The sequence below is a fragment of the Tyto alba genome, unplaced genomic scaffold (assembly GCF_018691265.1).
Source record: "Tyto alba isolate M040663 unplaced genomic scaffold, T.alba_DEE_v4.0 Super-Scaffold_38, whole genome shotgun sequence".
NCBI classification, from domain to species: Eukaryota; Metazoa; Chordata; class Aves; order Strigiformes; family Tytonidae; genus Tyto; species Tyto alba.
Genome location: NW_024881313.1, coordinates 22,453,452 through 22,478,572, shown reverse-complemented (window position 1 = coordinate 22,478,572; position 25,121 = coordinate 22,453,452). Strand labels below are relative to the sequence as shown.

Below are 25,121 nucleotides of genomic sequence, written 5' to 3'. Positions count from 1 at the left end.
ACCCAAACCCAGTGCTTCTCCTGTTGTTATGTTATACTTCATCCTAGCTACCCAGGGATTACTGTGGCCTAGATATTATTTCAGGACCAGACCACAGACACATCTACTCCAGTAGCCTGTTTCCACCACCAGCTTGAAGTAGATACCTGGGGAAGAGGTTGAGAACAGGGATGCAAATAGTGATGCTACACCAAAACTCTCTTCTAGTCCCTAGAACTTTGCAGCTCTGTAATTTACCTATTCCTCCTCCTCTCCATCATATCTCACTCAGTCATCTCATCTCTTACAATGCTGACTTGTCCCTGGAACCATTCCCTAACTTGGATCATTTATGTCCTTCTCCAAACCTTGTCCCCTGTTCTATTACACTTTTTTGGTGCTGGAGACATATGAACTGCACACACCACAGATGCCCCATGAATATACAGTGGGAGGTGATACTCTCTTGTTCTCTGTTCTCTTTTTCTAATAACTACAAATATTAGATCTATTTTTTTTATTCTTATTGAATATTGCCTTGACATTTCCATGGATCCATAATAGCCTCCAGATCTTATTCCTGAGTGGCAATGCTCAGCTCAGTGCTTACCATTTTATACATGAATTTAGGAGTAGTCTTCCTTATGTGGTGCATTTTATGTCAAGTCTGAAGGTCATCTGGCATGTTCTTCACTGTTGGCCTTCAGCAATTACCAATTGTCAATCATTTTGAGACATCTCTAAAGAGTCATTATGTAGCTCATAATATGCAAACATAAGGAAAAAAACATAATTTTAATTTCAAAATACCAAAACATTTAAAAACCCCAACATCTACAGACTAGGACATAATAGTCTAACTATGAAGTTCATAGAAGCTTGGCCTTTTAGGTTACTATATCCACTATCCCTTGTACCTCAACAAAGCAAATCAAGTGAAGTTATGGTGACCTATTTCCATTAAATTATATTTCCCACATCCTAGAGACAGTATTTTCCTGATTATTCAAAGCTGTGAGAATACACTCACCTGACCAATATGAGTAATGTTGTGGCCTGGCATCTTTCATCTGTTTAGCAAGCTTCAAGTCTACACAAAATGTTAAACTCCCAGATTTCAACCCTCTTTCAACTCTGCACTGGACAAAACCACCTCAATTTAAAGATCAACTTGTATCAGGTACTCAACTACAGTTACCTAGCCTCAAAATTTTGACAAGAGAGTGGTTACTATGTAACTGCAATTTAATGAATTTGTATCTTATTGATTTGAACTATATTTTTATATAGAGATTTTTTAATTATTTGAGTCTTATAGATTTCAATCTCCAATAAATCACATATTTTAAGCAGTTTGAAAAAACAGGACACCAACTGACAACAGCAGCAATTCTGATACCGCTGCGCCTAAATATCAAACAAGTATCTTACAGTGTTCTCAAGCACCTACCTCACAGGAACAGCTCAGTGACCATGTTTGTAATAATCTTTACTTTTTAAATATATATATCAATACACACACATATCATATATAGGCAGATAATATATACATAGTAATTATATATATATAAAAGCTTTCATATGAGCATATATTGTTAGTACACTTTAATGGGTTATTTTACTTTAAGGATTTCTAAAGGTTAAAAGTTCTGTGTATAATCATGGTTGTGATCTGGTCTTTATGTAGTTTTCTTGCGAGTTATCTGCCCCGTTTAAGAATACTTACATATTCTTATCTGGATTATATTAGAACAAACAGAAGTGCAACCAGTCCCCAATCAACAAACACATCTAGCAGAAACCACAATGGCTATAAAGTAATCGTCTTTCATTGCAAGCAGCTGTTTACTAATAAACAACTACAAGAGAAACCCTTAAAGGAAAGGCCATAGGAGAAAAAAAATGGTACTTTAATTCAAAAAAAAACAAAAGACATGTAACTAAAAGCACTTCTGAACTGAAACCATAAGTCCTTCTGGCATCCTTCCCAGCTACTATTTGATTCTATGCCCTGTGTGACATTTTATATATCCTTGTATTTAAACTACCCAACCATACTCTGTTTCTTCCTTCTACTGGTTTTCATACTGCCACCATGCTGTCGATATATAAAGGAAATGTACCCTCCCACAGTGCTTTGTGATTTCCATTTTTAACCTGATGATGCACCTGTTTAAGAATTGTAATTTATCTAAAAGATTCTCAGCACTGGTCAAACAATAAGTTAGATGGCTCCTTCCCCACACAGCTCAAACTTTAAAAAAAAATAAGCAAAGGACAGCAATGCACTAACTCTACTAACTAAATTTTTTCAGAAGACAAAACTATTCAAACGCTGCTCTTCCCTAACGCTATCCCATGAAACCTACATTGTAGATTCTCACAGCTGAGCTCGTCACTCTGGCTTCCCTTAAACATCAGTGGGCATTTTTAAGACACATGTCATCTGATCCATAACTCCCTCAGGGTGAGTACTGAATTGTAGATTCCACTCCCTAAGGGGAGCCTCTATTAATTAGTGAGATTGCTTGTGCTAACTAGCTACGCAGCTGCAACATGTTAGTCCACCAAGATGCCATGGTACGCACAGATCTCACAGAGGAATGTGCCAGTCATCAAGAGGGGTTTAAAGGCAGAAAATCTTAAGGGACAAACTCATTTAAGCTGCTTGTTTAGGGCTTAACGGGTACATAAAAGAAAGTGAAAGAACCAAGCAGAGAAACATGTTGCAAAACAAAGGAATAAGTGTAATGGAGTGAGTGATAGTAAACGATCTCTCGCAATTAGTTTGAGGGAAATAATACTTGGAAATGGAACTGAGAATTTCAGAGAAGTGTCTAGTGCTACACCCTATCCACGAGAAGCCAAAATAAATCCATCAGGAAATTATTCATATTTTAACAAGCCTTCCCTGCAAAATAAAAAAAAATTGCTCACAAATATTATCCAAATTACCTTAACATACACGGATTAATCAAGCCATCAACCATCTGATCTTAATGTGTGTTGCCCTGCTACCTGGGGGTCATTCAGATCCTGTAAATCCTGAAGAATGGTTTAAATAACTGCAAACTCCCAAACTTCTAATCATATAAAAAAATCAGTGTCATCCTCCTTTTTCTGGTTGTCCTTCTTTAGTGCAAGTACACATCTCTCCAAAAAGGATCAAGTTTCATATTCCTAAGCCATTCCAGTTGTGATGGATCCCGTACTACAGTCTATAAACAGCCTTAGGTACATCACTGGTTATGAACTGGTACATTTCCTAACCAACATCATTAAAATACAAGGCAGTTCACTGAACTTGGAAAATACTAAGAAATTATTCTCCAGAGTGTAACATCTGGTACAAAGGAGGAGAAAAAACAGCTTTTTCAAGTGCAAGACATGTAAGAACTGGAGGCTAAAACAAAACCCATTAATCTATCTCCACCCCCATGTTCAAAATTAAAAACAGAAAAAATACCCTTTGGTGCTTCACATTAGGAAGACACAAATCTGAGATGTCTCCCATCTGTTTTGTTTGCTGTTTTTTAATAAAAAAGCAAAATTACCCTGTCCTTTTTTTCTGTTTTCAGTAGAAATCCTGACGGATATTTTCAGATCTGTTAGTTCCAAGGTTTTTATACTGTACTCATCCCATTGTATTCAGGTGCCTGTCAAATTTAACTACTCTGCCTCGGTGAACCAGTAGCTGAGCTTTTCAGATATTATTAAAATTATGACCAAACTTAACATGAACCACAGATCTGTCTGAGTTTAGGGAGCTGAGTGGGGAGGTCACTACCTTTGTACTCCTGTAATAAGCTCTTGCCTCCCTGGTACAACTGTGAGTAGCCCACGGGCCTTCTAAGCTCCTGCTGCCCCAGGAAGCTGCTGGCAGCCATGGACCACCGGACAGTGACAGCACCGGCCATGACCCCTCCGCCTCATCCTGCGGTACCGACACAAGGAAATTGGGTAGAGTTGGACATATTGGCTTTAAACCACCTGGAAATTTCCTCTCACTGGAGAAATTCCTGCTGTCTAGTCAGAGCTTATGGCTTATCTGCACCATCAGAGGAATGAGTCAAAATCCCACCTGTGATGCTTCATTCATGTGGGTGTTTTGCAAAGGTTCCTTGGCCAGTGCCCTTAACCCACACTGCACAAACACTGCTGTACACACCTTCTATGGTTACCTAGTGATCTTGGATGAAGAGCTAAGACAAAAATTGTCTTACTTAGGGACAAGAAGTGTATGAAGCTGGCAGGTGAACAACCTTCTTTCTATCTAAATGCACCCCTGCTGTGCTCAGAGCCCTGAATATCCACCTTTGGCTCAGTTCTATCTGGATAAGATTTTGTTCTATTTTTCCTTTCATTTTGCAGAGGAAGCCTCCATGCCACGGATCATCAGCTGAACAAGTACTAGCTCATGTGACAAAGCTTAAAATAGTATCTGTAATAGATGCTACTGTTCCTACATATTTAAAACTGAATCTAAAGCTTGTCACCACTTTTAAGGAACATAAAAATGCTGTTAAAATACTTGTGTGACAATGTCAAAATCTCTGTGACTCATACAACTTAAAGCCCTAAATTTTGGATATTCATGGACTGCAAACCAAGGCAGAAAATGGATTTTAATATTTGTTTTTATTTTTCTAAAATGTTGGCTATCTTCATTATAAACAAACACCACATATTATAATATAGATCTCTGTAAAATTCTCCACCACTTGTAAGTGTGGTGGAATGTGTAATGGCTTGAGATTTGTTTCCCACAATTGAGATTTCCTTCTTCACAGTTGAGTAAATAATGTCTCTCCATCCAGATACAAACACAATCACATAAGTTAAATAGTAAAACTCTGTAACTGTTCTTCAGACTCTTGCCAACTTTTCAGGCAAGTGGCTGGAAAGTTATTTCAATCTTATTAAAAAGAGGAAAATATTTTCAAGGTCTCAAGTGAAATGTGCTATTGTTTCACAACACAACAGCAGACAGACATTCCTTCAAATAACATTTCCATTATTTAAAATAATTCCATGAACTTTAAAAGAAGTCTGATGTCCTCATCTTAGTGTCTTATTATCCAAATAGTACTATGCTGTGCAAAATGCTTCACTGGCAGCAACCATAAATATACTCCCTTAGCATAAACAGAAGGCAAAATTCCCCTCCTCTCCAAGCTTAAATACAAGAGACTTCCACAAATATGCTGTGGGAGAAAGCTTTCCCAGGGGAAAGTCCACACAGTGACACCACTGATGCTGGCATAGGATGGCCAAGGGACACCATAGGTCACTGCTGCCTGGCCGCACTCAGATGATGGCATGGGTCCACAGGCTGTCCCTGCCACTTTGCCAGGCTCATCCATGCTCTCACTGCCATCCCTCCCCTCCCTGGGCTCTCCAGCCTCGCCACAGCAAGGGGAGGCAGAAATCTTTCAATTTTTTATTTCTATGTGGAAATAAGATTCTGTTAATTCAAGCGTAAAATATGCTTGCATTTGAGAGAAAAATTTGGTAGCATGCATCCAAATGGTGGCCTCAATTCAGTGCTCCATGGCAGGAGAGAGTCATGCAAACCAAGCATAGGTCCTGGAAAGCAAGGGTGCACCACACTCAATGCTGATCCCTTCAGACCATGAAAAAATAGTCAGAAGCCTCCAGAGATGATGAAATTGAGGCTTCAGCAAGTGAAAGAACAAAGCACAGGGTGGGTATTTGCAGAGAGGATGATTAGTGAGATTGTGATGAGTCTGTAACAGCAAAAGTCAAGGAGATGGAGGATAAAACCAGTTTTGCACTCCAGCATGTTTTTCAAGGAGCTTTACAACCTCAGTCCCTCTGTCTCATACTTTTTAACACGTAATCTTAAAGGTCTTCCATAAGCTTAGTGTTATTTACAGTACTTACATGGCACTAGCAACCCACAGCCTGAGAACCGCATAGAAGACCAGAAGCACATTTCTCATTAGACGCAAAGCTCTGCACACAGCCTAGAGATGTCATAGAGAACCAGGCCCAAACTCAGGAATAATACAGAGAGAGAAACCCAGGACGGCATAACACACAGCAGAGTTCATTTTAGTGTTGGGTTTGGGTTTTTTTTCAGTAATTAATTGGTTAACTCCATCACCCACATCCTACAGGTGTGTTGTAGTTGTTAGCAAAGCTCAAAAAGCCTGTGCCAAGTAACAGTCAGCCCCACCAAGAACTCTAATAAAGACTGACTATACACTTGCCTCATTAGCACATTCTCTGGATACTTTGTTTTTCTTTAAATTATTTATTTCATGTCAGATGGAGAATTAAAACACTCCTAATAAAAAACTAAAATGTGCATTAGTCTTCTGTTTTATTAAACAAAGCATTCATTCCTATTGAAAGGGAGGAACTGCTGGTTGAAATGAACGTTACAGGGAATTGGACATACTCTGGGTAAGAAGAAATGTTTTACATAACAATTAGCTGGAAAACAGGAAATAACTTTTATTCTTCAGGAAATTTCCATTCAAAGGTGCTTCTTTTTATGAGGGTCTAAGGAATGATGTTTTGGTAGTAGAGTAGAAGATCCTTAGCTTGACAAAGTATACACGATGTCAGTGAATGAACCCCCATATTCACAGCCTTAGTTCTGAACTTCTCTTTTTAAATGTGGCTGATTTTTCATCTGAAACTGATCCAAATTTGCACAGTCTATATATTACTTAAGTTCTCCTCATGAAAATATGCACTTTCAAAGCATTTCAGTACTCCTGCTTTTGTATGAGAACTCCCTCACAGCATTTCAGAAATTCTGCTTCCAAAACCACGAAGTGCAATTGAAACAGTGACCTTTTAAATTAAAAAAAAAAAAAAAAAAAAGGCAAATTAAAGTGAAAAAAGGTACATGCTGAGGCTGGGACAAAGTTGAGATCAATTTTTATTCTTAATGGAATTGATTCATTCAGCTTGAAATTTCAGGAAAAAAAGCAGGAAAATGTCTTTCTAAATTCTTGGTAAGAGCATTTGTTTTTTGAAAATTCATGTCCCCTGAAATTAAGCACCAGCAAAAGACCCTGGAGATGAACTTCTCTAGTTATTTTGCAGAGTCAATGCAGCCGACAGTGAGACTGCAAACCTCTGTGGGGGTACCCATGGGGGTACCCACACAAACTTGGAAAGTTTACCACTGGGGCATGGGAAAATTTAGTTCTTATGCTTACTACTGTTGAATGCAATAATGGGGTATTTATGAATGCAGACTAAGTTAGACAAAGTATAAACTGGATAAAGACAACTTATTTTCTTTTTTTTTTTTTTTTTTTTTAAATAAATCCAAAAACTTAGGCTATTATCAGCTCTTGTTACAAATTTGGTTTTGCTCAAAACAGAATTAAGGTCTAAGAAGAAAGAAGGAAAGACAGGCATTACAGAAACAAAGCAGAGTTAGAAAACAACTTTACAACTGACAGTACTACCAATTTATCCTTCACATGATTAGAAACTACAAATCATAAAAACTTTTGCTTTTGCTGACACTTTTAATATAGAAAGTTTTACAAGAAAATTATATATTCACATGTAAACGTATTTTAAAGTAGATATGGTTCAGATGATCTCTGGAACCATTAGTCCAAACCTCAACTATCCATCTTGGTGGCGTGAAAATCCCCACAACTACCTCCAGCTGGGCTACACACAATCAAATCAAAGTCTAATTTCCCCAGGCACAGACACATACAGACCTCCTGTACATCAGTCAGGGCATCCTTCCCAGCCCCTGGTATTAGGATCCTCAGCACCAGCACTTTGTGCAGCACTCTCCTCAGTCATTGGGTTCATAACTCTTCTGCTGCAATCAGCTCTGTAGCACAGCAGGAGTTTACTTAACCCCTTCTAAAATTGTGTCTGCCTTTCAGCAAAATCCATGCTATGCCTCCAGCCTATAACACTACATATGCAATGAATTGCTTGCCTCCCTTTTTTTACATATTGCTATGATTATAAGAGCATATCAAGAATTACTTTCTGCCTAGAGATTTCCCATATTACTTTAGCAAATGTAACATTTGCCCCTTTCTTGTTTCTGGCCCAAGTCCTAACAGAAGTTCCTCATTCTCAGACTATGTCACTTTGTTCTCATTCTACCTTGCAAAACTCATTCTGATTTCTGTCACCTGCTTCCTCCAGACAGACTCCCATTTCTCATTCTGCCGTGCCAGCAAATAACTGTCAACATGGTGCAATGTCCCATTTTCAGGTACACTTTTATGAATTGTTGAACACTGCTCCAGTGAAAGGGTTTTTTTTACCTCTTCCTTATCCCATAATGCCCCAAAATAATTTGGTGCAGGTTATTTCTTGATTGCTTTAAGGGGTATTGTAGTTTTGTCCATGTTCAGAAAAAATCACTTGTAACCAGATCCATTACTTGCAAGCAACAGTACATGAAGCAGTGGGGGACTTTGGAGGTACCTTATGAAGAAACAATTTCAGGATGGACCAATCCTGAGATCTCTAATATTGTCAAAACTTCTATTGATATAAGCAAGAATTTTCCCAAGGAATACCTAAGGAGAAATTCAAAGTTTCGGTAAATGTAGAAAATTCCTCTGAATTAAGGTCATCTTAAGACTGGAAAGTTTTTGAGGCAGTGATCACTCGGGCCTTTCTTGTGCTTGTTTATGATAGCTATATATGGGTACTCTGACTGGGTTAATAAGAAAATATATATTATTATCCTAATTATAAATGGTAAATTCTATTTACCCTAACTCTACCTTAATTATATTCACCCTAATTATTTTATTGTAATATTTCACTTACAACTCCTATTTGTATCTTAAATGTTCAAGTAACCTAAATTTCTAAAAACTAAAGCAATTTTTTATTTCTGAAATATCTCATTCCGGTTACAGTGCTATATTCAAAAGCAGCTGGGTCAAACTCAGTTCCTTATGAACAGTCCTTGAAACATTAAAATTGAATTAATAGCCAAGAGCCTCAGTTGCATAACCGAGGCCAAGGAGGAACCAATAAATCTCTGCCAGTTAGCCCTATGCATCAGTAACTTTTGTTTGACTAAAGCATATCAGCTAGAAAAGCAACCTGTCATAGCTGGAAGATTTAGAGAGATGAAGAACCTCTTGTTTCCCTTGATAATTTGTCAGAATAATGAATCATTTCTACTGTGAAAAATGTTGTGCATTACTTCTGATTTGAATCTGCCCAACTCTCCAGTTATAACCTTCAGTTTGTGTTATGAATTTCATTGCTGCTCTAAAGAGCCAATATAAAACCAGTGTATTTTCTCCTGCTTCAAGCGACTTAACATTTCTTAATCAAGGAGGCTTTCTATTTTGATAGGGTCAACAGATTAAAAAATTCACAGATCTCAGAAAGAAATAGCTTCACCAGATCTCAGACCATTTTGGCTGACTTACTTCTGCAACACTCCCATGATTCAACATCCCTTCAAGAATACTGACCCTGAAACTATAGCACGCATTCTTGTCACAGCATGCATCAGAGATAAGACAACTCTTGAGTCTTAGTCACTGTCTTCCTGGAAAATAATTCCTTCTCTTTATATGAAAGAGCCACACTAGGAACTCTTGTGAACTTGCAGTTCAAAAGATCCTTAAATCCCTTCCAGACTTACCATTTTCCAGGGTACAGCTTACCCTGTTGTTGGAAATTCTGCCTGTCTATAAGAAAAAAAAAAAAAAGCTTCACCATGACAGCAATCAAAAATTGCATTACATTTAATAGAGAAGTGATGGAATGTCCTTCACTGGGAATATTCAAGACTCAGCTTGATGGGGCCATGGATAACCTAATCTAAGTCCTTGCTTTATACAGCAGTTCAGAATGTGTCCAGAGGTCCTTTCCAACTCATGATCACACACTTGCTCAAATGTAGTTAATTCATTCTCCATTAAATTTTTCAAAAGATAGGGCAGAAGTTTACAAAATCATTTGGTCTTGTAGGTTTGTAATGCCACTGCTAGTTCTCTCAATACTAACTCGGTATATTCTTTTAAGCTCTTAAGTGTGAAAAGTTTGATCCATGTAGCATTGAAGTTTACTGAACCATTATCTTAAATACATCAGGTATTTACACCATGCTCATAATCATTAACTGGCTCTACTCTGCCTCCAGAAAGTGTCTCTGCAGGCAGCTGCATTCTTCTACACCACCAGCAGCAGATTCGGCTGCACAGGAACTGAGTGCTGAGCATATACTTTTCTGCACGTTCCCTAAGATGGTTACTTTGGTCTAACAGTTCATTACCTCTGGCTTTATCTTTTAGCCCAAAGGATATGTTTACACAGTTGACTAAAATACTTCCTCACCCGTTTTATTTGTAATTTTCTTTGTAAAATCACCACTCTAACACTTGTCTCTCTTCACATCTTTAAAGAATTGCTTGCCAACTGTTTTTGTGTATTTTAATGATGAAGCATTCAGGAAACAAAATATAATCTCATATTGAAATATGTTCTCTGAGGTTGGGATACACTCTGATTTTGTAACAAGATACTGTGTACCTGACAGGATGATATGTCAAATTCCTATGGCAAAAGATTGTAATGCAGTTGTTTGGCAGTCTAAGCAGAGTGAATTTCTTTACCAAAGCCAAGATCCCAGTAACAAGCTACATTTCTATAAAAGTTGGCTTTTAACATATTCTAAACAACTGTGTCAAGAAGTAACCACATATAATACTTTTTAATATAAAAAAAAAAAAAAAAAACTTCTATCTATATTTACCTCCTCCCAAATAAACTCACATTTCACCACAAATTTACAAAAACTACAAAATAAGTTTAAGCAACCAAACTCAATAATGCTGTGCTAAACTCAGGTTGGCAAATCAGGATGAGAGAACTTTATTACCAACCTTTGGAGCAATCCACAGATTTATTCGAATGTTAAACGTCACCTACTTCTCCCTCTGCTAGTTCCAAGGAGCAGCAAGTCTTGTGGCACCCTGATCATTCTTCTTAAAACCTCCCTTGGGAAACATCCATATGATGGCCTTTCCCTGCCTGTGTCTGCAGGTAAATCACATTCTTGATTTCAGCTTTCTGGGAGGAAGAGTAGAAACCATGCTGGTATCACTGACCAGCTATTTCCCGGGACTAAAACCAGATGACCTGTTCCAATGGTCCAGCTATGATGAAGGCTAATACACTGGAGGCTTCTCTACAAAGGGTTGACGTTAGGAGGAATCTGTATCTTTCTGATATTTCATTTTTTAGGTAATTTCCTGGATGTTACAATAATCTTCTCTCTCCAGTTATCAAGACAGTGATTGCTAAGCACTTGCTACTACTAGACTTTCTGTAAAGGTCACTGAATTCTACAAATTATTTGTGTCAACCTGTAATACAGGAGGGAAGACAAAAAAATACCCTGCAAAAGAAAGACACATCAAAACAACTGCATCATTTTGTTTCATCTAATACTGTGGCTGAACAAAACTCTGAGAAGTTTCTTGGCCTATGAAAAAGTATCTGTAAATCTTTAAACAATGAGCTTGTTCTTAATGGTTGGATTAGGTCAAATTGTATAAAACTGCTTAGATTAAGACTGCATTGCTCTCCTGTGAAGTAGCACAGCCATGTGTCAGAGAAACAAATACAGGTTTTGTCCTGTTGACTCTCAGACTGCTAGTTACAAAAAAGGGCCTATGATCAAGCCCCTTATCCTTTCTGACCGGCGTAGTCTGGCAGAAAAGAAACAGCTTTACTGATAATAAGAAATATCTCCCTCTCTTTTAAGTCAAGGTATAGTAGCTGCTCTCCTTCAAGTCAAACACAGCTCGTAATACAGTATTTATTTAAGAAATGTTCCAATATGATGAATTAGATTGTGTCTTTTTGGATTAGGCTGAGGAAAAGAAGTACAACTCCCACAATTTCTCCAGATCTCAGCATCACTGTTCTTTTGATCAGTGCACTTTGGACTCACAGAAGCAAACTGAAATCATATTAGTCAAAAAATACTGCTGAAAAACAGTACTTGTATTAACAATTTAATCAGATACTTTTGAAATCATCTACAATGAGCAGCAGTTAACCCAAACACCCACCTAGGATGGTGAAGTCAGTCTGATGTTTGTATATTGCTACTCATTGAGACCTTCCAATAGGAACAGCTTGGTTATTACACACCATTTGCCTTGTCATATATCTACACAGAGATTTTAGGAAAGGCAGTGGGGAGAAATAGTGCCTTTATTACACTGCTGATAACCAACTTCACTTCCATGGGGGATATTCGAGCATCTTGCCTAATGTGTGTCTGAAGCAGGGGCTTAGATGAGAAACAACTGGTTGATCTCTCTCTTTGATGAGAACAAAGTGACAGGAGAGAGAAGAGATATTGCACTGGCTGTGGGGCTGGGCAGATTTGTTCTTTGCAATGCTTCTTGGTGCCTGAACTTTTAAATCATCAAAAAGCAGAGCTATGGTTATGACTACTTACCTGTCTGTTATTAACAAGAAAATTGGAAATTCTCCCTTTATTTGTGAATCAAGGCAGTCTAGTTGTGTAAAAGATGAACTGTGTGGTTTTTCTGAGCACAGTATCACAAGATACTGTTAGCCCTGCAGTCTGTACCAGTCATTAGTTTTCAAAAGGATTTTAATGGTTCTGCTCTTAAGCGCAACACCCAACACACCTAGAACTGACTCAAGGCAAAACATTTTCCATGGCTAATCACAGTTTTTCTTCCCCACATAACTCTTACTCAACTTTCGCTCCCTCCCTCTTAGATTTCAGATAAAATAACTTAAATCTGCCTATTGCAACAGGGTGCTGTCAAGAGTCAGCTACTTTGCTGAATTTGGGTGAACAAATGCAGGTGCTTTTGTGGGTTGGCAGAGATATCAATATGAAACCAGCCTGGCTGTTTTAGTTAAATGAGCAGTCAAACAGTATGTAAGCTTATGTCTCCAAACATAGGTCCTTGCCATATATTGAGGTAAGTAAAACCAGATCATCACCTTCATCTCCACTGAAACTATCTGAAGGAAGAGTGAACATTTTGAAATGATGACTGCATTTTAAAAGACCTCTGAAAGATCACAGAGCCCAGACATTCAAGAAAGTTTTCAAACCACAGGGAAGATAAGCCAAAAACAAAGCAGCAGTGGCTAGACAAACCTTACTTGAAAGGCTTGATAACTTTCGTCTGACTGCTTTTTCAGAGGAAGTTTGAAGTTAGAAAAGCTATTCCGCCCTCAAAATCTAATAGCGTGATCCTAAAAAAAAGAAAAAAAAAAAGACAATGACAAAAGCATAGCCATTTTGGCAGTATCCAAGGAAGTCTGACAAGTGGCAGCAGAAAGCACAGATCAAAAGAACACATAAGTTCTTTTATTGTAGAAAATACCTAGAATTCCATGTTTATCTTACCACAATAAGCTACTGAATGGTTATCTAAGCTGCCCTTGTTTTGCCAGTCGACTCAATACATTTGTAGGTTTTACCCTGCATTAGTCTGGTGTGTTTAAAATGTTACAAAGCAAGTACATCTAATCTAAGAGGTTATACGTCTCCTTAGGAAAAACAGTCTTCACAGAGAGTGATCACCTTAAACAGAAAATCTTTTTGGTATCAATTCAGAAGGATTCGCCTCAGTTTCTACAACTAAAATCACATAGCTGTGTTGTGTCACAAAAAGCCCAACCCCTTCTCCCCCTAGTAATACATTCCTAGTAGGTACTGTGAGAAATCCATAAAAGTACATTTAAAAAGTCCCAGTCCAACATGAGAAACATCTCACAAGTACCTGTTTAAGTACTTGAAAACTTTTTTATTTTTATTTCCTCGGTTTCCCTTTTATAAACTATGAAAAGTTTCCCTAAATTCCAAGCTGGCTTTGCCTATATAACAGTTACAAAGAAATCTGTCTAACATATTGTAAGTGGAACTATTATTGGCAAAATAAAGTCTGTGAGACAGGTTTAAGTCATGCAGAAACAAGACTGAACTTGTGAGTTCAGTTTCTTTAAAACAAAGCAATACCTGCTGTCACAGCATGAGGAAAAATGATATCTCAAACCCAAAATATTACAGCAGAAACAAGAGCAGACATGGGAAAAAAAGTAGCTCACTCTTCTTCACTGTCCAAGTATCTTCAGAGTAGAAGTCTACTGTTTTCTAAGCCTTCAATTCAGAAGAGGCCCACAAAGTAGCAGTTACTCCAGAGTCCTGGAAGACTTACAGTAAATAGATTGAACCTTACATATAAACACTCTCTGTAATTAGAGAAGAAAGCATCTTGGGTTTTGGACAGCATATGACAAATTTTGAAATCATGAGATGAAATCAAATTGTGTTTTAAGACGGTTCAAGGGAAGCCTTCTGTAGGCTGCCAGTCTCCCTCTCAAAAACATCTGGTAACTACTATAGCCTGAAGTTTTCTGTGCCTTTCAAAGTCAACTTAGAAACATATATAGACAACAGAATAATAATAATGAACACCCAAGGATATTCCTTCTTACAGGGAGCAGTCTTTTGAAAAAAATGATCTGTCCAAAAGCTTCCACTAACTCTTTCACAAGCCCCACAGAGGAATGCCCTGGCTCTTCATCAGAGCTGTACCTGGCTTGCAGAAGAAGCACCAGAGGAGCAGCAAAGAGCTGAGAGGCTCCTTTTTCTTCTTGGTTGTACTACAGGAGCACGAGTGGTTACCTCCTCCTCAAAATCCATCCTCTCAGCAGCAGACTGGTGCAAGCATAGAGTGACAGAACCACGAGCAGCACGAGTCCCTCTTCCTCCTGGTGCAGGTTTTCTATAGGTGTGCATATGCAGCAGAGCCTCATCTGATGTGAAATTTCATTACACATCCGGGACTATGAATGACTCATATATAAAAAAAATACTGGTTTCTCATGGTTGCATGCTTGCATATGGGTGGGGATTGAACAAATACACATTTGCACATGGGCTAGAACTACCCATTTGTGACAGTAGTAATATCCAATACCAAGGAGGTCATGATTTAGCAACGAAGAAAGAGGATAAAACATGCACAGTAAAAGGATATATTCAAAATTGTGATCAAAGTAATACAAATAGTTAATGCTATGGTGAAATCTCTTGTGGAATTAAGCTGCAGCAACAACCAAGTGTCATATCCGACCTCCGCAACATTCCTGCATTACTGAAAGCTATTCATTTGCCTCAGGAAGAAACCTGACTCCTATTTGCAGTAGGGTCCCAGGCTCAGTATGGGATTAACCCAGTTGTTCAGGACCGGATTAGAAAACCGTGGCCAGGAGTCCTGCCTCCGCAGCAGTGCTCGTCAGCTGCCGGGTGCGAGGGAGCTGTGGGAGCCCGGCATTCCGGGGGGAGCACCACCAGCACCACCAGCACCACCAGCACCACCAGCAGGTGCCTCTAGGCCCTGCCCTTGCGGGAAGGTGCCTGCCACAGCGTCCGGTGAGGAAAACACTTCTTAAAAATAAAATAGAAGGGAAGTACACATGAGCCAGAAATTAAATTCTTGCATCTGATATAAGAGGAAGAGTGTGTCGGTCAGACAACCTGCTAGGGGTTTGAGCCAACTGTACTCCAGTCAGCTGGAACGCTTTCATTGACATCAGTACCAGCACCGTGAAAGCCAAGAAAAACATTTTGTGATCTGCGCCTCCTCGCTCCATCCCACCCCACCCCACCCTTCTGAGATGTTCGGAAGGGAGAAGTTCTTCACTGATATCCAGAAAGCTTTTGATGCTGTTTCTATCACATGTTTTCATTTAAATTCTTCAGTGACAGACACCATACTAATTGCCTGTGGTAACACAGAGAAAGTCCTCAGGCTGTGTAGCACAGGACCCCTTGTTGGCCTTGCTCGCCCACACAGGAGCATGCCGGGGGCTGGCAGAAGGCACCATCCTGCCTGTACCACCAGCCCTGGATTTAATACTAGCCAAAAAGATGGCAGCTTGGATTGGCAGCTGAAAACCGGTTGAAACAATACTGATCCTCAGAAAAACAAACACACCAAAAAAAAAAAAAATACAGCCAGTAGTTACTAAAAAATCATGGTACCTGCAATATCATGGTGAATCCAGTCTAAGAACAGAGCAATATCGAGGTTCTCCCATATCCCTGAGTAGTAGACATTGACATAATGTTGTCTTTTTAATGCAAAGCTATTAAGCAATTTTAATATGCAATTGCTTTTTTTAAGAATAAAGAATGCATGATATGCATAATGAGTGAAATTGGCACACAACAGCTGTGAGGTTTAGGAGTGGAGTTGTTTTTTAAAGACGTTTAGGGAAAAATATAACCTAGATCATGAATATACTGAAATTATAATTTCTCTGTAAAAAAAAAGGAAATAAAATAATTTTTAAAGATCCATAGGAAATTTTATAAATGTCCTAGCTTTTCAGGTACATATTTTTAATGGAAATGTTTACATTACATGTATATTTATTTTTTTTTATATTATGCTAAATAATAATTCTTCCTTCTGAACAATATTTACTGTTATTTAAATCAAACAGCCCGTGTCATACAATTATTTATTTATTCAGCCAATGGGAAGTAAGTTAAATTTCTTCTTACTTATTCTAATCAAAGTCAAATATTTGTTCCTTCTGCGAGTAATTTATTACTAATTACAACAGTCTGATGTATGGTATTTTGTGCTACTAAAAACAAGGCTACAACTGAATAAATGCAGATAGAATTATGCTTTCAAAGCACAATGGAAGAAAGCCCAAAGCTCATACATAGACATTGACAGCAGGTCTGTTTCCAGACTTTAGACACCCACATACCCACAAAATAGGTGCAAATTGGAAAAGCCTCTGCTTATTCATCTGGTAGTAAGTGTATCTGGAAGTGAATATATCATGCAAAACTTAAAATCAGACTCCATTTCTTTCAAATACAAAAAATGTTTTAACTCTTTGGTTTTTCCCTGTTTACTTCTTCCTCTTGCTGTCTTCCTCCTTCCTTGGAAGACAGATGTCTCCCTCCAGACTAAAAAAATACTTAGCTTAGATTGAAACAGAATTACAATTAGTTTTTCTATTTCAAATTAAATCAACGCAGGACCATGAAGACAGTCTAATAAATGTGTATGTAAGAGCTCTAAACCACTTAGAGGCTGAAATATTCTTAAAACTTAGTTGAGCTCTGGAATTTACAGTCATGAGACATTAACATAGACAAGAATTTAGCAATACAAAACAGAACTGGACATTCCTGCAGGTATCAAGAAGATCCAGTCTTGCAACTAACAAGAACATAATTTTGGAAGATAAAATAAATCTCAAGATGTGGACAAAATAATCTGTATCTACTAAAGATCAAAATGTACATGATGTGCATGGCCAATTATCCAACAACCCTCAAGAACCCATGGCAAAAGTCACAGTGAAAACATACTATTGGTCTTTCTGGATTTCAGATATAACCTTAAAGAATAGCTTCTCTATTCCTTTGTTTAACAACCAATTTTGACTTCTAGGGTTTTTTGTTTTTTTTTTTTTTAAGTGAAGTGCACCTATGGCAGTGTACTAAGCAGCCAGTGAAAACGTTTCATAAACAAATGAAAAGGGTCAGTGTTTACTAAGCCAAAAATCTCCTAGTGAATGAATGGAATCACTACAATCCACAACACAAGTGACCACACAAAATGCAGTAGTACAAAAGGTACTAATTAATGACAAAAACCTCACAAAACCAAAAAAGGACCCTTTAAAACAATCTCAACCAACGAAAAGTCCCTGCATTGGCTTGATGTGTCAAAATGTAAAACTTAATACCACCAGATTCTGAATTTACTGAACTGTCACAATTATGCTGATTGGATGAATGTAAAAACACACATTCCAGCTGCTACCATCAAGAGTCACAGGTGTTGGCTGCAATTTTAACAATAGCACTGTTTCTCCTGGTGTACCCAACTCATTAGAAGAGAAAGTAAACTGGAATATATGTTCACTAGCAATTTGCTCATGTTATTTATTCTTGTTTTCTCATTGGAGCCCAGAAAGGAGATTTAAATCCCAGGGATTATGGTTAAATCAAGCCAGTTAATCAGGTGACTTCAGTGCAATCCGTTTTTGTAGAAAATCAACTGAAAAATGCTGTAATACAGCAGCAGTGGTCCAGAGGTGCATTTACTTTGCTAATGACTGACATAAATATGTGCTCCCCTCCCAAGTGACAATGTGCAAAGAGCACAAAAATGTTCCCAGTGGGAAGCTAACAGACTATTCAGCTGAAAAGAGAACAACCCAAGCACATTCACAACCATTTGCAGGGAAATAATCTTGAGACACTGCAAATATTCATAAATATTGAGGCTAATCACAGACTGCAGAAGGAACTCCTGACCAGTGACCAGGGAAGCTATGCTGTAACCTCAGCTTTAACACCGACATGATCTGTTGCTCTCACCCAAGACCTCTGCCCGTCTGTGCTGCTCCTCATCTGCCAAACAAGTAATCCTCACACCTTCTGTAACTCACCTCCAGAACTATGGATAGTAGAGAATGTCTTCTCAAAAACATCATGGCAAAAGATGTCTGTAGACCAGGGCTTCATTTTCACTTCTGTCACAAACTTCTTGTGCTCTCATAAGTGAATATGGGGCTTAAAATGAACTTTGGGGTCACTGACAAGCCCCATTTAGAATGGTTGCTCTGAGGATGCCTCCTATGCTGTTCACCCCTGAGCTAGGCATGGAGCACAGCAACCTGAGGTGCTCTGGTTTAAGAAGGTTCCAACATTCTGGTTGGAAGAGGAAGAAGTGGCAAAGCATCTTTCATACATCAATCTACTTCTGCAAGATACGTAGAGAAGGAGGGGAAGATTCAGCTTTCTGGTTGCGTAAACCAGAAGGAAGTTCTACAGGCATGTCTCCACCTCTGGGCAGAGGACCTTGATAACCAGGCTGAAGCAACATGGGGCCAGGGCTCTTTCCATCACTGACTTCTGAAACTTTGCTGCCAAGAAGAAAGGAGTGCAAGGTCCCCATGGCCAGGGAGATCATGAAGAGAGGAGCTCAATTCTGCAGTCCTGTGATGAGGTTCATTCAGCGGCTGACCTGACAGGCTAACCACAAGGCCACAGAGACCAAACCCTGTAACACATCATTCCCCATCAGCTTGCCTTCAAAAGGGAAAATGTCGGGTTTGCCTATCTCTAGGGGTCCTCAGAGGAAGGAGGGCATCAGGCACAGGTTTAGAGGAGGCAAGAGGTGCCTATGCCACAGGGGTGGTCACTGCCAGGCCACTGGGCAGGACACGGGCTCTCCTCTCCACCACCGCTGAAGGAGTTAGTCCTCAACTGAACCCAGCCACCAAACGAGGCCCTGCTGACTGCTTCAATGCAGTTTTTGGTAGTCATCTACAGTGGCAACCCAGAAAGCACCAGGACTAAACTGAGTACGTGCAAAAACACATCTATAAATGCCTCAGGATATTTTTGGCCAGAAAAGCTTCAGTTTCTGAAACCTAAGGAATCTCAGGTGGCTACAATAACTGGGAAAGGTTTCCACAGGCAACTCTCTTGAATGCAGCTGCCCAAGTTGTGCTTTAAGGGATACCAAAGCCTAGATTATTTATTGGATCTAACCATAAGTACTGAAACAAGATTACTGAGCATTTATTCAGTCAGTTGAATACAAAGGATTCTAAAAATACTTTTCTTTGTTATAAAATTAGATTAGAAAAATACACGTACAAAATTCACATGAACAAAGGTAAGTATGTAACAACTACCTGGGACTTCTGAGTTACAAACAATACATGCTATTTAAAATGCAGAGGCGTTGGCACAGAAGAAAAGTTACTAATCCTGTTGGGGCAAAGTAACTGCACTGGTGTGTGGTTTGCACGGGGGAGGGATGGAAAAAGAAAAGGGATTGCTTTATTAGCCTTTTTGCAGCTTTGTTTTGTTTGCTTTTTCAAAAGAACAGATTTTTTTTTATTTATTTATTACTTTTAACTGATAGATATAAATGAAGAAACTTACATTTATCAAAGCAAATATTACCACTATAAACTCCACTTACTCCCAGAGATACCTCAGGGATAGTAGTTCAATATATACCTTACTATGTTACCTTACTTTTTTAAACTAAAGAGCAGAATTGAAAGACTTTCCATTGCGACATTCTACTAGGAATATTCTTCTTCCTCAACATTTTCACTAATAGTGAATACAAAGTAAATCCACTTTACTTTGCTAGTGAACTAGCTTTTTGTTCATTTATCTAACGAGCTATTTCTAAATATCTCGCAATCACAGCATTATCTGAGGGCTAAAGAGCATGTTTCAACTCAAAACAAATGGACATGTCATCTCATGTCCTTCCATAAACAAAAGCTAAGGGCTTGGAATCCAGCAGAGACTTAAGCTTGTAATCATGTTTCATACGTTCATTTTCATAGCTTTTCTTAGGTGCTTTTAACAATGTAAAATAAGAGTAGTTGCCTTTAACATAGAGCAGCACTGGAAAGCAATAAATTGTTGTATCCAAAGGTACATGAGACAGGGGACACGTGTGGATGCTGCAGAGGGTCCCCACTTCCCGAATGTGCAACGTGCCCTGTTAGGCTCACAAAGACTATCCAGGGAGGAGGGGGAATTGTCATCTCATTTGGGCAGGGAGGTAGTACCCACTGACGGGGAGGATGCAAGAACTCACAGAAATCTCCTGATACAACTTCTGAAACTCTTTTTTTTTTTTTTTCCCTGAGCAAATACCTACAGCCTATGCTGACACAACTGCAAGTTTTAGCTGTATGACACTGACCTCTCAGATAAAAATAGGAATTTTTTGATGACACATTATATACAGCAGTATGTGAACCAAGTAGTAATTCAACAAAATGGATTTTCTCAACTAGAAAAATATGCAGCTACATATATCCAGATTAAAATCACATTCTTCACAGACACTGTGTACATTTAAAAATAAAATGTAATTTTTTAACTCTGTTTTTTAACTGGTACGGACTAGAAAATTATTCACACAATATGAACACTAAATCAATTTCTCCCTACCCAGTTTCATGGCATCAACTAGAAACAGTGTAATAAATGCAAAATATGCTAGTTCATTTGACACATTGTCATTTGTACATATTCTAGGACTAAATAATTAACACTCAGACTTTGGGAGAAAGGTTAAATTGAAATTAATTCTCAAATATTCCCAATGCTGGCTTCGTTTCAAGATATAACTAGAAGTAGAAGCAAAAAAGCTGTGACCAAAATAAAATTAGTGATTTATTCACTTCGTACTCCTTTCAATCCACTCACTTTAATAATGAATACATGATCCAAAAAAAGTTTATTTAACCTTGCCTGATCAAGCAATGCAGAACATCAGAAAACCTTTATACCCTGTTTTTTCACCTGGAATTAGATAATGTGCTTACCATATTCTGCAGCTTCCTCATTCCCTAAATCCTACTGAGGATTTACATCAAACTGAAGTTTCTCTCAAGTTTACATTTCTCAGGTGTCTCTAGGCAGAACCTAAGATTATTCTCTTTTCACATTTTTAACCTCAGACATTAACTACTGCAAGCCCCCACCCTTTCCCACCTAGATCTAACCCTTTTCACACTGAGCAATTTGAACCAACTAAACTTTGTAGCCCTAAACCTGCTTACCGTTACTGAATCACAACAGTGCCGGTGGGGGGGCTATCTCTTACCTACTGATGTTTACTTGATCTGTCGTGACTGATACAAGCACAAAAGTGGTTGCAACTAAGAACCCAGTGATTTTACTCTCTCTCCGGAGGGACTGAAAACATCCCCTTTTGTTTATACCTAAAACCCAAAAGTTCCAGTAGCCTTTCTGCTGCTGGACTTTTACCTCCAAATGTGTTTACCCTTTACTAATGTACTTTTACCCACGAAAAAAAATCTATTAAGAAATGTCCCAGCATTACCTTATGATATCAAAGCACATACTCAAAGTCAGTTTAGCCAACTGATACTATGATCTGTTAAAAAAAAAAAGCTTCAGTATTTTTGCAGATATCAAATCTGGGAATAAATGCCGTTGTCATTTTAGGGTTCTATTTTAACAGTTAAAGGAGAGACATCTGGCAATAATCTACAAATAAATACAGTGTCTCCATTCTTAGTTTCTCCTCCAAAACACTACCTAGGACATTTTTGCAGTATGATTCATATAATCAACATAATACATTACAATGCCTTTCAAATAATTCTGAATTCTCAGTTCATTCAATAAAGAACTCATTTTCGAAAGAGAAAAGGGAACATGCCATGCCAGAAAACTTGCTTTATTGACTCAGTCCTGCTGCCAAGAGGAACAATGTGGTGAAGCAAACTCCACAGTTTCAAAAGCATTTTTTTACATCGAAGGCAGAGAGAGAAAGAGGCTTATTTACCGAAATGTGAGATTCCACAGGTGAGGCCAGAGACGGTCTGAAATCCTCTTCCTTTAGTTCCAAAAGTTTTAATTTATGATGAAGCCTGTAATAATCCTTTCAAGCTGCCAGGTAAAATGCACGCCATATCTCAGCCGTATTTTCTTTTGCCCTTTTGCAGTGTAACTTTCTTATTTGCATAAAGCTTGGTTCTGGCCTATGGGACTTTTTGAACATCTACATGTTAGATTAGCTGTCTTGACATGCTCTATCAAGCATGACATCATGGATCTCCATGGTAACCTTAACCACACCTGCCCAGATGCCAGAGTTACCTGTCATGTTCAGACCTAACTGAACATAAAAAAAAAACCCTCAACCACCATTTTCTAGTCACTCAGTCTTGCACAGACACAGTAAGGGTGTATTTTAAAAAAAAACTGATAGAAATCTTATTTCATTTGCCAATAAATTTGTTCTTCACAGAGCACTGGCTGAAACACTAGAGCTGTTCCCGACCCTTCCACACCTCCCAGTGTATTTCCTAGTCAAACAACAACAAAAGAAAGCTGTGGTAAACATCTTCCAGCTCATTTTCATAAGGCACACTCGTAAGCTCCAGCTCTGAAAAACTTCTACACACTCATTTTTGCTCTCTGCACCTCCAAAAGGTTTTTTTTTAGCGAGGCAACTTGTAAAACTGGTTCATGGCAGGTATTACCCCCCTCCCATGGCCAGGTTAGCATTTTAACCTCTTAATTGCTAACTCTTTTTCATCCTTGCAGCCACTGACCCAGCTTTTACGCTCGTTCCTGCTCTTCTCTGCTGACCGAAGTCAACCCCACCTAAGCAGGTGACCATGTCCTGCCATGAGCTCAGCAGCAGATGATTCACACCACTTCAAAATTCAGACAACTGAGAGAGTTAGAAAAAAGAGAAAGGAAGGAGGAAAACAATCCTGAGGATTGGATTACATTAGCACCTTGCTTTCATTAACACAGACTAGACAGCCTTGGCAGAGGCAAGGTATCCAAAGTTCCTGCAGAAACTTGCAATACCTATAAAAAAAGGTTTTGTTCCTTGGCTTTCCAGGCTTCTAGGTGGAGGGAGCTCTGGTGTCCGGCCATGGGTTTGTCTTGCAAGGGGGAAAACCAGCAGCATGAGGGTGAGCTGCCCAGCTGTGGGTCACAGAACTGCGCCTGTGGGGTGCTGCATGCCCCTGCAGGCATTTTGGGGTGCACAAGGCATGGCACACCTGCACCCACCCCAGCTGCTGCAAACTCACACCCCAGTTTACCACGCAGACCAGCTCAGCTGCAGGTTATTTGCCTTGCGGCAGTATCCCAAAGCCCTTGTGCAAATAAAGATGGCCCCTGTCCCTGTGAGCTTTCCTTTCCAGAATATCACAAACAGGGCAACAAATCTGGGGTGTGGAGGGATGATCTGTGTGCACAGCTGGGAGGTTTCAGGTCACCACGTTAGTTAACCACCAGTAATCCCGCTGGAATTCTACCTGGCCATGACTGTATTTCTGATTTGTGGCAGGTTATCAAGAGTAGAAATGGGTCCTCAGGAGGCACATCCAGGGAGGGATTTATCTGAATAAGCGAATCCTGGAGGAAACCATTAACACGTAGTGGAAGATATGGACAACATTCAGAGCAGACCTTGCTGGTGAAGGTGATACAGAATGATCTGACATCAAACATTTTTTCACGATGTTTATTTTCTGCAAACCAGGGGCCAGTTTGTGATACTCAGATACTGATGGTTAAAACAGACAAGAGAAGGAAGTCCACAAAATAAAGAGACAATTACCAATCTTGATTTTCCATTTTTGTTGGTTATGGACCTGACAGGATTTAGAGCAACCTGGAAGACAAATTATATGATAACCAAGGGACTATCTCCTGACTGTAAATATTGGGATGTTTTATGTTCCATCTGCATCATTTGACACAGAGATTAGAAAATGGTGTTGCATTAGCTACTATCCTTGATAGATCTCCCACAGTGGGGAAATTCCCAACATGGATAATGTTGCCACTTTCCAGATACTGGAGCAGCTGGAGAAGCAAGAAGGGAGGAAAGAAACCTGGAAAATTAATCATGACATTTTAATTCATGTCTTCCCATACATTTTACAGATTTTGTATGTGATATATACGCATACCTACTGCAAGTGTATGTAGTTTGTATTCTATGCCACTGCTACACCCATACATATATGGGGGGGTGGGGAAAGGACGTATGTATACTAAACACACATATACACCCTCCACAGCAAAATCATATTATGGTCTTATTCATGGAGCAGATAAGTAAGCGTGCGTTATACATACACACGTACACACACACATATAACTATGTATATATATACACATACCTATGTGTAGCTATACACAGAGATACATGTATATACACACATACAAACACACAGACACACAAAATACAGATACATGTGTGTGCAGGCATAGACACAATTAGTAAGAAAAAAATATCTCTGAACTGTAATGCCATGACCATAATAGTCTTCATGCATCTGATGAGCCAGATTGTTGATATTTCAACTAAGCAAATATCTTACAGTCAGCTGGTATAACTTATTTCTGCATGTTTTTAATGTTGCTTCTGTTTAATTTATCTTTTTCTTTTTTAAAGTTATTCCAAATGGATGAAGTCTTTAGTCTTTCCCATTCCCAATAAGATAGTTTGATGCTCTAATAGTAATTTTAAAGTTATTTTGTTTCAAACTTATTAAAAACCTCATTA

The 25,121-nt window shown here is 38.7% G+C and overlaps 1 protein-coding gene across 11 annotated transcripts in view; it reads right to left on the bottom strand.

Moving 5' to 3' along the window:
• Positions 1-25,121, bottom strand: part of KIAA1217 (KIAA1217 ortholog) — a 372,126-nt gene that overhangs the window by 151,275 nt on the left and 195,730 nt on the right. The window contains exon 1 of one of the 11 annotated variants that reach the window (XM_032991154.2): positions 22,371-22,468. The exons of 8 other annotated variants lie outside the window; for them this stretch is intronic. The gene's annotated coding sequence lies outside the window, so the exon portion shown is untranslated. Of the gene's footprint in view, positions 1-7,697; positions 7,718-13,131; positions 13,181-22,370; positions 22,469-25,121 lie in introns of those variants that run through there. 2 more of the 11 variants (XM_032991161.2, XM_032991168.2) reach the window with 2 other exon arrangements.